Source organism: Ctenopharyngodon idella, chromosome 11 (genome assembly GCF_019924925.1).
Source record: "Ctenopharyngodon idella isolate HZGC_01 chromosome 11, HZGC01, whole genome shotgun sequence".
Classification (NCBI taxonomy): Eukaryota; Metazoa; Chordata; class Actinopteri; order Cypriniformes; family Xenocyprididae; genus Ctenopharyngodon; species Ctenopharyngodon idella.
The window spans coordinates 10848915-10870481 of record NC_067230.1 but is presented as its reverse complement, the minus strand read 5'-3'; the positions used below and the strand labels follow the sequence as shown (position 1 = coordinate 10870481).

Sequence of the window (21567 nt, the reverse complement as noted above, 5' to 3'; positions counted from 1 at the left end):
GCTCCAAACTGAGATCTGATCTCACCATCATCAAATCTGTCCGTGACAGAAGTTAATTGATAAATTAAATCTATTTATGACAGTATTTTTGAAAGCATCCTCACTTTACTATGGAAGCCCGTTTCCGCCACAATTGAGTAAAAAAAATATAATTCTGTAAGTCATAATAATGAGAAACTTTCTCATAATTATGACTTAGTTTCTCATAATAAAGAGAAACTTTCGCGTAATAATGACTTAGTTTCTCATAATAATGAGAAACTTTCTCTTAATAATGACTTAGTTTCTCATAATAAAGAGAAACTTTCGCGTAATAATGACTTAGTTTCTCATAATAACAAGAAACTTTCTCGTAATAATGAGAAACTTTCTCATAATTATGACTTAGTATCTCATAATAATGAGAAACTTTCTTATAATAATGAATGAGTTTCTCATAATAACGAGAAACTTTCTCGTAATAATGAGAAACTTCTACGCATCCGCAGAGCAGCGGAGCAGAAGGGCGTGGCACACTAGCGACATCCGCTGGTCAAAGTCTCGTAAATGCGAGAACAGCAAACATGGCACGTTATGCAAAACAGTTGTTTTCGTTAAAGTAATCTACAAAGTGCAGTCTATCTATAGTATCATTAAATAACATCAGTTATTATAAATTATCAGTATATCTTCAATACTTTTCCATGCGCACGAGAAGGTGGAACGCAAAGTGGTTGGCATGAACGCGACGGCTTACACAACTATCAGATTAACGAAGGAATATGACATGTATTCGTTAAGTTTAAGTGCAACGTCTTCATAAAATGTGTGGGTTTATGTGTTAACGTTAACACATATTTCGCGGATGAGTCTAGGCTATTTGATGTGCAGGTTTGCCTAAACAAGGCGCTGGAAAGCTTTTCTAATATAAACCGGGTCCTAAAGCACTTGCTATGGAAGCCCGTTTCCGCCACAATTGAGTAAAAAAATATAATTCTGTAAGTCATAATAATGAGAAAGTTTCTCATAATTATGACTTAGTATCTCATTATATTGAGAAACTTTCTCCGAATAGGCTAATGACTTAGTTTCTCATAATAATGACTTAGTATCTCATTATAATGAGAAACTTTCTCGTAATTATGACTTAGTTTCTCATAATAATGAGAAACTTTCTCGTAATAATGACTTAGTTTCTCATAATAATGACTTAGTATCTCATTATATTGAGAAAGTTTCTCGTAATAATGACTTAGTTTCTCATAATAATGAGAAACTTTCTCGTAATTATGACTTAGTTTCTCATAATAATGAGAAACTTTCTCGTAATAATGACTTAGTTTCTCATAATAACGAGAAACTTTCTCGTAATAACGAGAAACTTTCTCATAATTATGACTTAGTATCTCATAATAATGAGAAACTTTCTCATAATTATGACTTAGTATCTCATAATAATGAGAAACTTTCTTATAATAATGACTTAGTTTCTCATAATAATGAGAAACTTTCTCGTAATAATGAATGAGTTTCTCATAATAACGAGAAACTTTCTCATAATAATGAGAAACTTCTACGCATGCGCAGAGCAGCGGAGCAGAAGGGCGTGGCACGCTAGCGACATCTGCTGGTCAAAGTCTCGTAAATGCGAGAACAGCAAACATGGCACGTTATGCAAAACAGTTGTTTTCGACACACTAGCGACATCCGCTGGTCAAATGCGATAACTCCGCAACCATGGCACGTTCTGCAAAGTGTAATCTATAATATCATTAAATAAATAACATTATTGATAAATTATCAGTAGCCATGAGACGGGATATAGTCGTTTATTCATTTGTAACATTCATTTGTATTTTTGTGTATGAACAAGCAGAAACACAGAGTGGTGATCCATGGATTTCAAACAGATAGAGGAATGACAGGACAGCACACACCTACATATCCAAGTCTGTTAAAGAACGCTTCACCTGGAAAGCTGTCTTTTGCATACATTCTAATGAGTCATAAACATCTTAAAAGGTGTTTTCTGTAGGAATATCACTGGAATGAAGGTTTATGACTGGGCAAATGCTTTAGGACCCGGTTTATATTAGAAAAGCTTTCCAGCGCCTTGTCTAGCCAAACCTGCACATCAAATAGCCTAGACTCATCCGCGAAATACGTGTTAACGTTAACACATAAACCCACACATTTTATGAAGACGTTGCACTTAAACTTAACGAATACATGTCATATTCCTTCGTTAATCTGATAGTTTTGTAAGCCGTCGCAACAGTTTCCACCGTTACCACGGAAACCACTTTGCGTTCCACCTTCTCGTGCGCATGGAAAAGTATTGAAGATATACTGATAATTTATAATAACTGATGTTATTTAATGATACTATAGATAGACTGCACTTTGTAGATTACTTTAACGAAAACAACTGTTTTGCACAACGTGCCATGTTTGCTGTTCTCGCATTTACGAGACTTTGACCAGCAGATGTCGCTAGCGTGCCACGCCCTTCTGCTCCGCTGCTCTGCGCATGCGTAGAAGTTTCTCATTATTATGAGAAAGTTTCTCGTTATTATGAGAAACTCATTCATTATTACGAGAAAGTTTCTCATTATTATGAGAAACTAAGTCATTATTATAAGAAAGTTTCTCATTATTATGAGATACTAAGTCATAATTATGAGAAAGTTTCTCATTATTACGAGAAAGTTTCTCGTTATTACGAGAAAGTTTCTCATTATTATGAGAAACTAAGTCATTATTACGAGAAAGTTTCTCATTATTATGAGAAACTAAGTCATAATTACGAGAAAGTTTCTCATTATTATGAGAAACTAAGTCATTATTACGAGAAACTTTCTCAATATAATGAGATACTAAGTTATAATTATGAGAAAGTTTCTCATTATTATGACTTACAGAATTATATTTTTTTACTCAATTGTGGCGGAAACGGGCTTCCATAGTTTTAGGCTACTATACCTAAATATTTTACTTTCTCGCAGTGTTACTCTTTTCTCTTTTTGAGGAATTATGCTGATCCCCGCCAAATTACATAATTCTCCTCCAAGACATACATTTTAAAGTTAGACAAAGTTATAACTAATAAAAGAGAAAATGATTAATGACTCCCGTATTACCTGTGAGGGCTTTTCTGAGGAGATAGCCTATGTGATTGTGAGAAATTCTGCTTAATTTTCGTCATCTTTCCTGAGGGATAAATGTGTGGTGAAGTTGTTCGGTGATTTTCTCTCATCATCACTGACATCAGCCTTCACAGCGGCGCGCATTAGGGAGCGCGCTCGACAATCGGAGCCCGAGACTGTTCATCTATGGTCTGCTTCTTCATTCGGCTCCCTTTCAACGGATTAATACACGGTAAGAGTCCTGCTCTTATATTCATGCTCATGCTTTACATAATGTTGTATATTTTGTTTGCGCAAATCTTTTGATGGAAATATATGAAGCTTTTTTTGTACAATTCGCTCGGGGGGTTCATTTATTATTTACTATTAGAGCAAAAAAAAAAAAAAGACAACTTTTGCCTCCTTTCTATTCTTATCATTCTCCTTTTCAGTATGTTTTTTTTCTTCTTCGTTTGTATTATTTTCAAATCGCAAAGTTTGTCTTGGAAAGATGGTATGGATAACAGTTTTGTTTTAAACCTAACCATTAAGACCAGCATTTTCACATTTTTCTAATCAGGATACACCCTGTAGACTACAATCGCCGTCTCTTCTTAATATACTTCATTGATTTATAAGAGCAAAAATATTTATTTTTTAATTTATCAATTTAATTTGCGCACAATATGTATTTTATAGACTATGTAAGAGAGTGCGTCTGTGTGCGCGCACCTGTGAGTGCCCAAGCTTGATTATAGCTATCTTTATGTTCATATCATAATTGTGTCTTGATTTGAGTGGGCAGCTGAGTTTGAAAGCATGCAATTACATATGAATTTTAATTAGACTCTAAATAAGTCTCTTCCTCTTTCTGCACACATCATTACACATGAACGTGATCCATCTGTGACTTTAATGATCGAATATCTTTGGTCGTCTGATGTAGAGACAATAATGAGAGATAATGGACTATACATACATACATACATATATATATATATATATATAAACTATAAAATGAAAACAAAAATGAAAAAGAATATAAAAGGATATAGTAAAAATCAGTTGTAAATTAAACTGATAAAAAATATAAGGAAAGTATATGTATAAGGCAGTACCTAATTTTACTGTAAACTTTTGTAAAAAAAAAAAAAAAAAAAAAAAAAATTAAAATAATAATAATAAAAAAAGTTAAGATAAAAAAAAAAAAGTTAAAATATGAATGACATTTAACAAGTCAATATTGTTAAAATTATGTTTTTATCATTATTCATTTATTTGTCTTTATGGCCACAGCTGCCGGAATAAATTTAGAAACTTTGTCATCATGTTGTCTTCTATTGTGTTATTATTATCGGTCCATTTTAAGGTAACAAACAAATTTTAATTACTAAAATATTATAATAACATTATATAATTTAATGACTATACATTTAGTAACTGCAACATGAGACAAAACTGCTGTAATACTTGTAACAACCACAGCTGCCAGTTTTTATCTTAAGTTTTACAACCACATGTGGCTTTTTTAAAAAAAAAAAATTTACTGTAAATGTACTGTAACAAAAATATTTTTTTTTTTTACAGTGTGGCGAAAAACTTTATTCTTTGACATTGTTTTAGATGGACTGTTTTCTGGAATAAAGTAAATGCTGGAATTTCATATGCGCTATATTCATACTTGCAGAGCTACACATCTTAGAAATGTTGCTGATAAGTGTGATATTCTTGTTACTTGATCATTCTCTTGGTGCCGTTGTCTGGTACTATTTTTTTTTCTAAACTTAAATGGCTTCAATATTGCTCAATAATTGTGTGTTCCAAATATGTGTTCTACTTACAGAGCCACACTTCTAAAGAATAAATGTTTTTAAAAGATGATACACATATTGGTCATATCATGCCATACAGTGATATCAAGACATTGACTGCAATGAAGAAGTCATCAATACCATGATCGAATGACCTTCTGTTAGAGTGTGATTGTTAAGAAAGAACAGATGCTCCAAATGTAGCCCATCCCTAAAACACTTCCAATCGCTTCAGCAATTAAGAGACCCCAAAGCAGATCAATAAAGACCTTTGTGTGATTTGTTCTCCAGCCTCAATGTCCTGCTGGCTAACTGGGAATCAGTCTTTGTTGGACACTGGAGACAGCTGGTCTATTTGCTTAACAAATGAGACACTGTCCCTCTCTCTCACTTATACAGAATCTGCTTTGATTCAACAGAGATGTTTCCATGTAGACTAGTTTTATGGTTGATCATATGGCATGGTTCTCCACGTTGCCTTCTTTTTGTTGTCTTCACGCCTCACAACATGCCAATAAAGACTGTAGTCCTGCTGGAGAGTGTGTGTGCTTGTGCATCTGTATGTTTTTGGGACAGGATGAAGGAGTTTTCCCTGCTGTGAGGATGAGGAGCATTCTGCCAGGATGCTTAACTAGAAGATAACGGGACACGTTGCAGGGAGCCAGTTGTGATAATGCGAAACAAAAGTGATATTTGATGAAGCTCCACATGTGTTGTAAGCAGTCACATTGGAGACAGAATCTCTCTCTATCTTTTCCTGAGCTCTCTTGGCACCAGATGGATTCTCCTTATGGCAATTTTAACACTTAGCCTGTTGTTACACGCTTTGTGTCCTTGACACTTTTAGAGCTGCCAAAACGAACAATGTGAGGTGTGAAATTGCTGAAACTGTTTGTTAAGAGATGGCTTCTCTCATTTGTGTAGATGGGTTTATTTCCCTCTTTTGAAGCATTCTTTTGTTTGATTTTTGAAATTTTAAGAGGCTGCATGTGAAATCGCAATGTTTCGGTCAACCTTATCTCAGATTCTCAGTGCAAGATTTAAAGGATGCAATTTGCAAAGCTAAGCACTTGTTTTTTTCCCCATCTGATTGATCTTAGTCACATATAAAGTGCTTATACACACCAACACGCCAACAGCACAATATTTGACTTACATTTAAAAGAAATTGTGATAAAGCAATATTCTTTTTATTTATTCCTTATTACGGGGATATTATTGGTTTTATTATAGACTGTGTTTTGTCCCTCCATATAAAGTCTAGAGATTATGGTTGGCTTGAAACCAAAATTTTGTCTTTGATACAATATCAGCCCCTGTCACCTCAATAGTGATACTAAATCAGTGCATCAATACAAAGAAGAACAGTAGACTTGCACATCATGTAACTGAAACATTTACTAAACTAATGATTCAAATGCTGTCATGTACAGGCAGACAAAGGTCACTTTTAAATCAGTCAGGGTCATAGAATTAACAACTTACAATCTTTTAATAGCCAATAAAATCTAATCAATAATATAATCAATAGTAATAAAATCATCACAAGGTGCATCTCTGCATCTCAGTTGTGTTTCCAAATAAGTTCTTCAAATATTTCAGAGCATTTTGTAACTGAAGAGAAAACAACAAATAATTAAATTAACATTTAGCTCAAATGGACTCAAATTTACATAGAAAGCCAAAGTTTCTAAATTTAAATTGTGCCCTTTTCTTAAGTAATAGCATACTCGGCATAAATGGTGTGGTCTCTGTAGCACATCAGGTATTATTATAGTAAATAAATATAGATTATTCAATTCCATAATTGGGTCATTCCTAAATTTTTGTGGATTTTGGACTGAGCAGATTTGTTGAAAATGATGTTCTTTTCTTTTAGTCTTATCAGAGGGAGAAAATGTCTGTCGGTCAGAAAATGCTCAGGCCTCAAGCTCAAGTATAACCTGATAATTCAGATTAAATATTCCATATATGATATTTGACCATAACAGGGTGCACATTTTAAGCTAATGAAGCCCATTACTAGCTCAGAAAGAACAACATGCTAGCAGAATATTAACATTTAGGAGTCAATTTAATAGATATATAAAAACTATAAAAAATAAATAAATAAATAAATAAATAAAATAAAATAATTTTTAAATAATAAAATAATAAATTAAAAATTTCATGTCCAATCCAGTATAAATTGACAACAAGGTAGACATTTTATGTTTTACCCTATTAGACAAGTCTTCTAAATATGAGGAAAAGAGAGAAAAGTTAATGAATAATACATACTTTGCTTTTGGAGATGCTTTCCCTCCAAGGAAACTGTCACTTCTAGCAACTCATGTGATTTAGAACTTATGCTTAAGATTTTAAAGGGCAATTAGCACCAAAGTAACAGGTGGACTGGAGTTTAAGAGACAAACTAGTTTAATGGTTTTACACATTTAAAAAAGGATGTATCATAATAAATTATATTTTATGTCAAAGTGTAAATGCACTAATACTCAAAATTGTTACTTTAGAAATATATATGTAACCTATTTCAAAGTTGAGAAAAAATTATTGAGGAAATTTGTCTGTCAAGTGCTTGAAAATTATTTTTATTTACTTTTTTTTAAAAATTATTCTTGGGTACTAATTTGTTGTTGTTGTTGTTAATGGGGTACATCTATGTATAGAAAACCATGTGACATGAAAGTTGATCAACAATTTATGCCAAATATGCAGTATTATTTCATAGGGTCATAAAATCCAATTGTAAAAAAAAAAAGACAAAATTGGTGCAAAACATTGTAATCATTGTGCATAATTTTTACACTTCTAAACATTAACTTAGTTTTCATTCCTTATATCACTTTGGCTGAAGTACTGAACCATGTTAAACAGAAGCATATTGTTGTCAGGTACTGAAAGATCCATCCATGATAGCTAGCAAAAGAGAAATGTAATTTATAGGTGTAGCTGCAAGCAGCAATTAATAGGGCCAAGAACAAAAGGTAACAATGAGACATGCAAGCGTGACTGGGAGCTTCAGAAAAAACTGTAACAATAAGTAATTAAAGACTAGTTATTATTTGAGAATGGTTTGGTCTATCCAAAAGCTTTTGACAACTTTTTGCCGGCATGGATGATCTGAGCCGATTTTGGTGAAAACTGGATCAACGGTCTAGGAGGAGTTTGAAAAAGTAGGTTTAAAAAAATCAGCCTGGCGGACAGCAAGTTTAACCGTATATGGCATAATTGGAATCATTGTTCTTGGTATGACTCAATAAATCTATAAAGACCAGTTTCATTAAAATAAGCTAAATTATTTAAAAGCTATTGGCATTTTTTAAAATGTAGTTATATTTTTTAGTTATACAGAAGGTGGTGCTGTTCTGAAACGTTTTGAGTACCTTCTGGTCATGCCCTATGACACATACCAAGATTCGTAATGATACACTAATGCGTTCATAAAATACAGCATTTTATGACAAAATTAAAAATGGCCGACGCTCAGAATCATTCATGACGGTTTGCTAAATTGAATCAAAAGAGACCAGTTTTATGATTTTTGGGCAAACCGTTTAGAAGATATATGTAAAAATTTTTCATATCTCCTGACCAGTAGGTGGCACTGTGCCGAAACGCTACATGTATCCTCTGGTCATGCTTGTGATGACATACCAAGACTAATCTCAATAAGCTAAAGCACTGTGGAAATATAGCCTCGCATCCAATTTGGCATGCTCTTTGTCAAATTTGTTTGCGTGTTTTTCAAGAACAGTTGGGTTTATCTTTTGATAACTTTTTGCAAGCATGGTCTGAAGATGATTTTATTCTTTTTTTTTTTGTGAAAATCTGATTGAAACGTCTAGGAGGAAAAGGGGAAGAAGAAAACTAATCGATGCAATAGGTGCCATCGCACCTTCAGTGCTTGGCCCTAAATATTCATTCAATACTGAAAAGTGTTGATAAAAAAATAGTTAAAACATATTAATAATGAACTATTTTACTCATTCTGCACTAAATAATCTTGTTCTAATTAGAGTAGCCTATAACATTATTAGCTTGGCAACATGCTAACACCAAATTCTGTTGAAATCAAATGTGAATCAAGTCTCCCATGTTCTTTGCCTGAGGAAGACATACAAAGCTGTCTATGTGCATTCCAAATCAGTCACTAATGAGGCTCCATTTCAGTGAGGATGCTGCCTTAGAAGGCAGCTACCTATGTAGGCAGTAGACAGTAAGGCAGCTTACTAGTTTTGTAGCAGAATATTATTGAGGCTCTTCAATAGTGCCACCCTTTCTTGATGGCTATTCTTGTCTTCACGGTCCAGCAGATTTGGTGGGTGTGAAAATCTGTGGGTGTGAATCTGCCATGGGCAGCATCCCCTCATGTCATTTAGAGTCCAGCCAACTGCTTCTACACATCAAACATGACCCAATCCTAAACACAAACTCAAGCAAACTCTAACTGAGGTAGACCTACATATACTTCCCAGAATAGAAACCAATTAAAGTTAGCTGGTAATGACTAAGAAAATGTTCTCTGTGTCCCGTATGTGGTCTATACTCACCTCATTCAGTATCAGACAACTCTCAAAAGTTGTAACCTTCTTAGATTTTCCAGTTGAGGAAGTATAGAGAAAAAGCTTCAACCCTTCATCTCTTTGAAAAGCCCCCCCCCCCCTTGCTTTCTGGAGGTAGCAGGGGTGCAACAGATGGCTTATGGAGCCCCAGATCTCAGCAGGAGGAGATGTTGAAGACCTCACAGTGGAAGCTCTCTCCCTCCTCTTGAAATGTCACTGAGTTCATTAGTGAGCTTCAAATTCCTTTCAAACTTTTGCACAATATCATCCAAGTCGCTTGTGGAGGCTTTTATCAGTTATTCACACAGTGGATCTGAAGTGTCTGAACACCATGTTGTGCTCACACATATCCTCTGTGGTTACTCCACCCCCGTGCTTTTTTTCTTTCTATTTTTCTTTCATTCTCTTTCTGGTTTTGGGTCTCGTTGTCTTTTACTGAATTTCCAGCACCATCCCAGGCTCCATGCTGTGACCCTTTGCTGAATATCTTATATAATCTAAACTTGCCTGCTGTTTACTCTACGGACTACTGAAGTACTACTTCATGAATCCACTGAGATCTCTGTTTGTTGTATGGCTATACTTCTATGTCTGGTATCTCATATGAATGTGTCTGACATTGAAGCATGTGTTTGTGATTTGTTTCTTGTGTTAGTACAGAGGACTAGGTTATTGGAATGTGTTTCCAGCATATATATTTCTGTCAGATAGACTGGAAATGACAAGGAAATTGAATATTCTTATTCTTATGTTCTTATATATAATTAGAAATATGAACATAATCAAGATATAGTGGAATATTTATTTTAGTGCTTTTTTACAAGGTGATGACCAGAGCTATTTTAGTATCATTCATATACTATTATAGTTTTTATAAATATTTCCAGTACACTTTATTTATACACTTTATTTTAGGGTCTTTTAACTAGTTGCTTATTAGCATGCATATTACTAGAATATTGGCTATTAATTAGTACTTAAGCACATATTAATGCCTTTTTCTGCATGATCTTATTCTACATTCTTAATCCTACCAATACCTAAACTTAACAATTAACGTATTAACTATTAATAAGCAGTAAATTAGGAGTTTATTGAGGGAAAAGTTGTAGTTAATAGTTTATATGTGTTGAACACTCTATACTAAAGTGTTACCATATTTTCAATGAGTTTTTATTTGTAAAATATTATTTCTCCATTTTTATATAATGTTTTAGTATTTGTGTGTGTGTTTAGTTAACTATAATAACCCTGCTGATGACATATGACTTCCCCAAGTCAAATTTTTAAGATTTAATGAATTATTAGCTTTTCATCAACTCACACATCACTATTATTATTAAGCATCACTGTTATTATTGCTCATATACTTAGGGTTAGTGATTTTAACATTTACTTCTGTAATGATGGGTCAACAGTGTGTGGATCCATTAGCAGCTTTATTAAACACAGCAGCAGTACAGACAAGGGCAGAGCAATACCGTAGTCAGGGACAGGCAGGGGTCGAGGCTGGCAGCAGGGATCAGAGACGGGTCACAGGCAGAGATCAAGACAAGGCGGCAAACAATCACAGTCCAGAGTACAGGCAAAGTTCAGGGCAGGCGGCAGAGGTTCACAGATAATAAACAGTCCGGGTAACAACAAGATATCAATCCACAGAATAACGCTCAGAAATGACTACCGTAGCAAATCAAGACTTCGCGAAGATGTGGTGTGTGTGCGTGTCTTAAATAGTGTGTGCGTGATGTAGTGCAGGTGAAAGTGCAATCAGTCCCAGGAATGAGGGCCTATGGGAAATGGAGTCCGAATGGGAGGGAGTCAATATTCCGGTGATGGCTCCCTCCGGCGGTCCGGAGGATGAACCGTGGGAGCCATATTCACGACAGAGCCCCCACCCTGCGAGCGGCTCCAGACGCGAGGAGGCGGACGCCGGGGTCTACCACGTGGTCGGGGGTCCGGTCTCTCCGGGTGCGTCCTATGGAATTCTTCCATGAGTGCAGGGTCCAGGATATTACCCGCGTCGACCCAGGATCGCTCCTCCGGTCCGTATCCCTCCCAGTCGACCAGATATTGCAGTCTCCGACCCCGGCGCCTTGAATCGAGCCTCCTCGCCCTCAATCCTCAGTGGTGGGGGATGACAGCCCTCGGCTCCCTCCGGCTCCCCTCTCGGACCTCCGGAGGGTTTCAGCAGCGAAACATGGAAAGTGGGAGAGATACGATAATTAGCAGGTAAATTTAACCGAAAAGAAACAGGAGTAATTTGTCTAGTAATTTGGAAAGGCCCTACAAACCTGGGACTGAGTTTCTTGCATGAAAGTCTCAGCCATAAGTCCCTGGTGGATAGCCAGACCCATTGCCCCACAGCGTACTGGGGGTTCGGTCGTCGGTGTCGGTTGGCCTGGACCTCTTGTCTCCTGATAGCGCGTTGCAGATGGTGATGAGCCAGATCCCACGTCTCCTCACTCCTTCGCATCCACTCGTTGACTGACGGGAGTTCAGAGGATTCACCTGACCACGGGAACAAAGGAGGTTGATAGCCTAGGATGCACTGGAAGGGGGTAATCCCTGTGGCTGGTTTTCTGAGGGAAACATCAAGTATCGACTCCATTCCATCTGGTCTCTTTGGCAGTAGGTGCGGAGGAAGCGGGTAAGTTCTTGATTCATCCGCTCAGTCTGCCCGTTGGATTCGGGGTGGTAGCCAGACGTGAGACTGATGTTGACGTTCAGGTTCTTGAAGAATGCTGACCAGACTCGAGAAGTAAATTGAGGACCTCTATCTGACACTATGTCCTCAGGTAATCCGTAAAACCTGAAGACGAAGTTGCAGAGCAATTCAGCGGTCTCGAAAGCAGTGGGGAGCTTGGGCAGAGGAATGAGGCGGCAGGCTTTTGAGAAGCGATCTATAACAGTGAGGATGGTGGTGTTGCCTTGTGATACAGGAAGGTCGGTGGCAAAGTCTACGGCGATGTGCGACCAGGGGCGTTGTGGAATGGGCAGTGGCTGAAGCAGGCCAGCCGGGGATTGATGAGGGGTTTTGGATGTTTAGCAGGCTGTGCAGTTGTGGACAAACCGAGTGACGTCTTGGAGCATGGAATCCCACCAGAATTGATTTTGGAGAAGGCTGTGAGTGGCGGTGATACCTGGGTGACCAGAACTGGGAAGGTCGTGGACGTGGTGCAAAAGTTTGTCTCTTAAGGGAGCTGGTACAAATGTGCGGTCCGGCGGACATGCAGGTGGTGGTGCGGACTGTTCGTTGGCCTGCGTTATTTCTGACATTATATCCCACTGGACTGGGGCTAGGAGGAGTGTGTTGGGAATTATATGTTCTTCGGTGTCCGGTCTTTCTACCCGGTCTGTCTGTCGGGACAAAGCGTCGGCTTTAGTGTTCTTGGACCCAGGTCTATAAGTCACTTTGAACTGGAAGCGGGTAAAGAACATGGCCCATCGAGCCTGGCGGGGATTCAAGCGCTTGGCGGAGCGGAGGTATTCTAAAGTTCTTATGGTTGGTGAGCACGGTGAATGGATGTTGGGCTCCCTCCAACCAATGGCGCCATTCCTCCAGCGCCGCTTTCATCGCCAGTAACTCACGGTCACCCACGTCATAATTTCGCTCTGCTGCAGACAACTTTCTGGAATAGAAGGCGCAGCGAAACATTTTCTCAGGGGTACCCTGGCGCTGAGACAGAATGGCTCCAATGCCAGTGTTAGAGGTGTCTACTTCCACTATGAAAGGTCGGTCAGGGTCTGGGTGACAGAGAATGGGTGCCGTGGTGAACCGTTCTTTTAGCTCGTTGAATGCTTCATCAGCCTCTGAGGACCAGTGTAAGCGAGATGTCTGACGTTTAGTCATGGAGGTTAGCGGAGCTGCAACACTGCTGAAATTGCGTATGAACCGCCTGTAGAAATTTGCAAAGCCCAGAAACCTCTGTAGTTCTTTGAGTGTGCGTGGTTTGGGCCAGTGGAGTACAGCTTTGACTTTGCTATCATCCATAGCGACCCCGTCTCGGCTGATGACCTACCCCAGAAAGGAGGTGGAGGTTTGGTGGAACTCGCACTTCTCTGCTTTGGCGTATAATTGATGCTGGATAAGTCTTTGCAGGACGGCTCGGACGTGCTGGATGTGCTCCTCCAATGACCGGGAGTATATGAGGATGTCATCGATGTACACAATGACCCAGCGGTTCAGCATATCTCTGAACACGTCGTTGATGTAAGACTGGAACACTGACGGACTATTGGAGAGCCCGAACGACATGACAAGGGTCTCGTAGTGGCCGGTGGTCGTGGAGAAAGCAGTCTTCCATTCGTCTCCCTCCCTTATACGAATGAGGTAATATGCACAGCGGAGGTCCAGCTTGGTGAAATACTCAGCCTGTTGTAATTGTTCGAGAGCAGCGGGCACCAGAGGCAGGGGATAACAGAATTTGACGGTGATGTCATTCAAACCTCGGTAATCTATACAGGGTCGTAGTCCTCCGTCCTTCTTCACGAAGAAGAAGCCTGACGAGGCGGGTGACGTGGATGGTCGAATGAACCCCTTGGCTAACTCCTCCTCAATGTACGCTTTCAAAGCGGCGGATTCGGGCTGTGACAAAGGGAAGATTCTGCCCTTGGGAGGTGTGGTACCTGGTAGCAGTTCGATGGCGCAGTCTCCAGGGCGATGAGGAGGTAATTCAGTCGACTTCTGTTTGCTGAATGCCACAGCCAAATCGGCGTATTCGGCCGGGATGTTAAGCTTTTTGGGGTTGGTTTCGTTCAGCTGGGCCGTTTGGCTTGGCAGGGGAATGACTGGATGTAAGCAGTTCTTATGGCAGAAGGCGTCCCACTGCAGTATCTGTCCCTCCTTCCATGAAATATGTGGATTATGGGTTCGGAACCACGGCAGACCAAGGATAATGGGGTTGTTGGGTGAATGAATGACATAAAACTGTACGCGTTCGTGGTGAAGAATTCCGATCTGCAGTCCGAGTTCCTCGGTGATGTATGCCACCCTTCCTCCGATCGGTTTTCCATCTAGCGCCTCCACTGTTAACGGAAAATGGCAGTCTGTTAAGGGTATATTGTGTTCTTTAATGAAAGTGTCAGACATGAAATTCCCAGCCGCACCAGAGTCCAGAAGGGCTTGCGAGGAAACAATTTGTTTTCGTTAACACTGACTTGAACGGGAATCTTGAGGCAGGTGGGTGAGTAATCAGATAGAATGGAGGAACTCACCGCTTTGGAGCTGGTTGGCGTGGGTCGAACTGGGCAGTTAACCTTGAAGTGACCGGCCTGACCACAGTACAAACAAAGGTGCATTTGACGTCTCCACTCTCGCTCCTCTGGTTGAAGCGGAGAATAGCCCAGCTGCATGGGTTCAGGGTTTGAACTGGTAGAGCTGGCGGCGCGTGTGGGGCGTCGTGAGCGGATGAGATTGTCAATGTGAATGGAAAGTTCGATAAATGAGTTCAATGAGCTACCTTCATCCCGGCAGGCGAGCTCCGCTTGCAACTCCATGGTCAGACCTCGACGAAACAGTAATTTCAATGTGTCCTCCACCCAGTTGGTTTGAGCCGCCAAAGTGCGAAACTGCAAAGCATACTCAGCCGCCGTTGATTTGCCCTGAGTGAGAGAGAGCAGCTGATCGCCCGGACTTTGGCCCCCCGCGGGATGTTCAAACACCTCTCTGAATCGTTGTAGGAACTCAGCCAATGTGGGGAATACTGAGCTATCATCTCTCCAGACAGCAGTGGCCCAGTCCAGCGCTTTGCCGGTAAGCAGAGAGCACACGAAGGATATGCGACTGGTTTCTGTGGGATACAGCGAGGGTTGTTGATTAACGTATAGTGAACACTGGAGAAGGAAACCCTTACACTTCGTTGGGGTGCCATCGAACTTCTCTGGCAGAGCTAGGCTGGGGTTCACCACTGGAGGAGCGGGAAAGGCTGGCGTGGCAGGCGCAGCGAGCGGCGGCGTGACGACCTCGGCGGGAGTAAGTCGTAGGCCTTGTAGCGTCTTTACCAATTCTTCTGTTACCGACGTCAAGCGGCTCAGTTGATGGTGATGCATCGCTAACTGATTGGCTTGAGCGGATAACTCGGTGGAAATCTGTGACCAAGCTGCTGGATCGCTGGATGGCGAAGTCTTCTGTAATGATGGGTCAACAGTGTGTGGATCCATTAGCAGCTTTATTAAACACAGCAGCAGTACAGACAAGGGCAGAGCAATACCGTAGTCAGGGACAGGCAGGGGTCGAGGCTGGCAGCAGGGATCAGAGACGGGTCACAGGCAGAGATCAAGACAGGCGGCAAACAATCACAGTCCAGAGTACAGGCAAAGTTCAGGGCAGGCAGCAGAGGTTCACAGATAATAAACAGTCCGGGTAATAACAAGATATCAATCCACAGAATAACACTCAGAAATGACTACCGTAGCAAATCAAGACTTCACGAAGATGTGGTGTGTGTGCGTGTCTTAAATAGTGTGTGCGTGATGTAGTGCAGGTGAAAGTGCAGTCAGTCCCAGGAATGAGGGCCTATGGGAAATGGAGTCCGAATGGCAGGGAGTCAATATTCCGGTGATGGCTCCCTCCGGCGGTCCGGAGGATGAACCGTGGGAGCTATATTAACGACAACTAAGTATTACGCTCATGTAAATACTAAATACAGGTGTATTATTACACTTTATATATATATATATATATATATATATATATATATATAAATCTTGTACATTTATAACCATATATTTCATTAATATATATCATTTTATTTTACTAATCTTGCTTGAAGTTTTAAACTTAAAGTACCAAAATCTTTTTGTACTGATAATTACCAAAACAATCAACACAGGTTCATGGGTAAAACGTGCCTCTGCCAACATTTTTGTAAACACATACCAGTGCATACAAATCACTGCAGTTTCCAGCTGAAATGAACACTAGAGGCTGTAAAACTTTAAACTTTTTGGTAACACTTTAAAATAAGTAGCACTATACAGTGTTAAAGTACTTACAAATCATTTGCAAACTATTGGTTTATAGTTAGTTCATAGTTTATTTATTTTAGTCTTTACATTGTTAATATATTAATAGGCTATATACAAATAGTGAACCACTGTCACTTTAATTAACAAAATTATTATTGTTTTATTAGCTCATAAAATTGTTAGATGTTTTTTATGCTTTGTTAACAACTTATTAACCATAGAAGTGATGTACAATATTTTAAACTAGTTGTAAAGGAGTTGTTAATGGTTATTAGGAGAAGTGAGGAGTTCTCACTTTAGATTAGGTCATGGAAAATCTGAAAATGTCATTAAGTGCTGTAAGCAAACCTTTATTGGACATTAATTGCATTAGTATTAAGTGTTCCTAAACATGTTTTTTACACACACACACACACACACACACACACACACACACACACACACACACACATATTCATGTTTAATAGGGACTTTCCAAAGATATAATTTTTATAATTTTAATAATTTTTATTCTGTACAAACTGTATATTCTATCCCCTAATCCCAATTTCTAACCCTAAACCTAACTGATGTATTTTAACAATGTGATCTCATGAGTATTTGTATGTATTTTTTCTACCACACGTACATTTACTTGCATTTACATAGATACATACAGTATTGACATATTTACAACATTATGCTATTTATTTAATTTTTTAAGTGTTTATGTTTATCTATGGGGATAAGGTTGTATGTATGTATGTATGTTTTTGAAAGAAGTCTCTTATGCTCACCTCATCACTTAAAAAAGTAAATATTTGTCTTTTTTTTTTAAGAAAAATACTGTAGGCTAAACATTTTACACTAAAGATCTGTTAATTAACAGATCTTTAATTAACAGATCTTAACTAAGATTTGTTAATTAACAGATCTTTAGTGTAAAATGTTTACAGTATTTTTCTGAAAAAAAAAAAAAAAGACAAATATTTACTTTTCTAAGTGATCAGACATATTCTTTTGCCTAACAGACAAAAAAATGTGTGGAAAAATCCTATAGACTAACATAGAAGGAGAGACCCCAGCCCAGTTTTAGGACTCTTAATTAAATATTGTAGAGATTCTGTGTGGAATAGTTAGCAATGTCATAGCAACCACCCTGAACAACCACAACATCATGCTAAGAAACTATCAAAACACCTTTAGTAACCATAGCAGTATGGTATAAGCTACTTTCAACCACCAAGAATACCGTAGCATTGTGTTAGTGGTTTTGCATGGACCAGTACTCATTTTTTGGATAACGTATACAGTACGGCATCTAGCATTTTCTCCAGAAAACGTGTAAATCTGCAGTGATTTTTAGTACTGAATAACCATTTCTTACTGTCAAATTCCAATTTAGCATTAAGAATTTATAAGAATCATATATTGTTTTGATCAAGGTCTTTTAGAAATTTGGAAATCACATAGCAATTTTATGTAGAACAAATAGGCAACATTTTTACAGCCAATGGCTGTATTATTGATTTTTCACAGCCCAGCATCTTTATAAATCATGCATTGGATACATAAGGTTCCCCACCCCCTCAACATCCCTCCTCTCTTGTCATCTCATGGTCAGCATCTCACCTTAAGGCTGAGCACTGAGCCTTTGCCATCTCATGCCAGATGTTGTAGCTATATGTTTACCATGGCTCCTATTTAATTAGTGTGTGGTCTTTGTGGGTGAGGTCCTACCAAGCCCCTGCAGGGTGCACGACCCCCACATCTCAAGATTTTATTTCATCCCATCATTCAGCCCCCTCAAAGGTCCAACTTTTAGTCACATGACAGTGGGCAGTTTTTGTATTGGATCAGCATGAACTCACATCACCCAGACTATTAATTTGTGAGGCCTTTTCAGCAATCTGAGCAGCTTCCTGACATTTTTTATTTTTTTAAAAATTTTTATGCTTGATTTTTGTTCATTTCTTTAGTTATCTTTAATGTTGTTTTTGTTTGGTGGATGAGAGACTAATGAACTGCTAATGAACACACTTGTCATACAAAAAAAGTATTTGGGGGTGTGCTCAGGCTGTATAGAAACCAGCAATTGTGTGAACACTAAAGCTCAGCGGTCGCTCCAAACCCTCTCCGGTTGTGAAAAGCACAGTGTGTACAACTCACTGATATTCTAAAGTAGTCAGTGTATTCCCAAATGAAGGGCCTACAATCTTGATACAAATTTCCTCTGGCAGGAGTTTTGCTACTCAGCCTCATATGCAATTTCCTTCACTTAGCCTTTGTGGATGAGTTCTTAAATAGCCCACAATAAAGTCCCCTGGCTAGCAACTCTACACAACTATCTCTGCAGGGTGTGAGGTGCATTTGTGCATCTCTGGCTGATAAAGCTGCTCCAACTATCGACCCACCCAAGCTCAATACCCTGTCCTCATTGATTTATCATATGCCGCTGTCTTCACAGACCAGAATCACTGCCTGAGAGTTGCCAGGTTGATGGACTACCCCTTTCCCACATTGAAGAAAGCCTCAGAGAGACCTAAATATGCTAATGCTGACATCAGCACAATGTAAACACCCCTAATCCCATTAAAGCATGGGCAATAACTCAATACAAACACTAATTGATACAATGGTAGCACTAACACAATGCTATAACTACTCAAAATTAACACTACTACTATGTTTATGTCCTCAGACTCTCATTAATTCAAATAAATTCAATCTAATTGCGAACAGTCAAGTAATTTTTACATGCATCCAAACAAAGTTTCTGCACTCATGTGAAGAGTGGCATTACATGTCAGTGTTAGCATAGCATTGAAAACCTTTTAGGTCCTGTCAATGACAAAGTTTACAAGCACATCAAATTCTATCTATATTTGAGTTGCAGCCATATTTCAAATGCAGTGTTTATATGCATACAGTCATCGGAACATTACTGTATACATGTTGCTGTACGTAAGAATGCTGAACTACATGTACGCTGTTATTTCCCGGGAGATTCAAGAAAGCAACTGGTTATACAGGATGCTCAGTGCATCTAAATTAAATGCTGTAATTGACACTTTTTACAATAGTCAAGTCTGGTTCTGACCACAGACCTTACTTTACTCATAAATTGAAACCCCCCATTATAAAAATCCATACTTCGAATTAGTCTTCTAGGTTTTGATGTCACGGCTACAGTACTCTATAGAAACTTATAGTGCCACTCTTTGCAGAAATCTCATCACAGGCACATTTTTCCAATGAGCCTGTGTTGTTTTCATGCTATGTTTTGTATACTTATATAATGGTCTAATCAATATATAGGTCAAATTTGTGGATCAATATAGGGTTCTAGTGCCACTGTAGCTACTACAATAATTATCTTTGGATCAGAGTATATCACAAAGATTTGTCAGAATGCCAAATGCTCTGTGTGCATGCAAGACATTTTTGAATCTGATTGTGAAAGTGAAAGATGCATAATATAAACCATAGCATATCAAACTCTTCTCATTACCCCCAGTTGTACCAGACTCTCATTAAATTCTGCTTTATTTCACTGAGCTTGATTCATTACCTAAATCATAGCACTGAGATACCAATTAAAAGGCAATAATGGTGTGAGATGGAGCTGCAATCTAAGTTTTGTCTTCTTAATGTGCTTTCCAGTCGCAAAGGCAATGAAGAGTAATGTTCTCTTTTGATAAGTTTACATAGATCTTAAGGGCGGCAAAAACATTTTTTGAGCTTTTTAAAATATGTTCTATTTGGAAGTACAGATTGGGATGTTCATTTATTCAGCCAGCCCAAATGAATAATGGGTGTACTCAATAATTTTGTCAAAACTTTCACATATAAAGAAATTAGTAGTACTTTTGTAAAATATGATAAAAATGATGCACTCTCACATTTTCAGTCAGAAAAGCTGGCAGACCACTGTAATTCAATAGTCTTTTAATAATAATTCCAAGAGGAAACACATAGGAAAATAGAATAACATAACCGTATTATACTAAGATGACACGGAACAATGAACAGAGGAAACTAAGGGTTCAAATACACAGGGAGTAATCAACAGAAACTGAAATCGGTGCAGAACTTTTTAAGAGTAATTATGGAAACAAACAAGCTAACAGAACTCAGGCAAACCAGAACAGGAAACAGAATGAAAATGAAACCAAAACAGAACTAGAACTTAACGGTAACAATGGCAAAATTATTTGTGTCTGTATCTATTTGGATAAAATCGGATGGGGTTGCGGCTTAAACCAGAAACTTGTTTTAAATGTAATTCTGTTCCCCTTATAGTTTACATTTAGCAAATATGCCTCATATATTGTTTTTTATTACGAATTAAATATCTTCTAATTCAAACAATAATATTAAATGGTAGATAAAAGGAAAAAGTTCTTGAATAGAGTACATAGGTGTCATTTGTGCATAGGACATGTCCCCTCCACTTTTTGAAAAAAAGTAGCTGGCAAGACCTATGTGTAACGTTTAGTGTCAGATTCAGTTTGTATTTCATGGACTTTTAGTTTGTATGTTCTTGTTTCCTGTTTCCTTCTGGTTTACTTTGTTCTAGTCACTAGTTTGTTTCCACAGTAACTGATTATGTTGTACACCTGTTTCTAGTTTAGTTGCTCATTATCTCTAGCCCTAGTTTGGTTCAGTTCTTTGTTCAGTATTGTCTTTATGCAGATGCAAAAGCTGTTATGTTTTTCTGCTCCTAAGACTCCTGTAATTTAGTTTTTCTTCTTTGTTTTTGTTTGTAAATGCTGTTTGATCCACCTTTCCATCTCCTCTTCCTTTGCCTGACTAGACGTTACACTATGTAGCCTATTATCCACCGAAATCTCCAATCTGTTGTTATTCATAATTTAATTGAATTAACACAAACACAAAAAAAAAAAAAAAAAAAAAAACAAACATTTGTGCTAGGTTAAACAGGTCTGGTGACACAAAACTGAAATGAGGGAAACTCTGGGTTTTCTGTTTCAGAAAGGGAGGTATGTCAAACCCAAGAAAGCAGGGTAAGTCAAGCCCCCGTTTCTAAAAGGGAGGTAACTCTTACTCAGAGTCAGTTACCATGGTAACTTACTCTGTGAACCTAACCTGGTCGGGAGCAGGTTTTCTTCGGTAAACCCA

At 38.4% G+C, this 21567-nt stretch overlaps 1 protein-coding gene across 3 annotated transcripts in view; it reads left to right on the top strand.

Moving 5' to 3' along the window:
* Positions 1–3204: 3204 nt before the first annotated feature.
* draxina (dorsal inhibitory axon guidance protein a) overlaps positions 3205–21567 on the top strand; it is a 59075-nt gene continuing 40712 nt past the window's right edge. For 2 of the 3 annotated variants that reach the window (XM_051911547.1, XM_051911545.1), the window contains exon 1: positions 3205–3357. The gene's annotated coding sequence lies outside the window, so the exon portion shown is untranslated. The remainder of the gene's footprint in view (positions 3358–21567) is intronic. The other variant, XM_051911546.1, reaches the window with a different exon arrangement.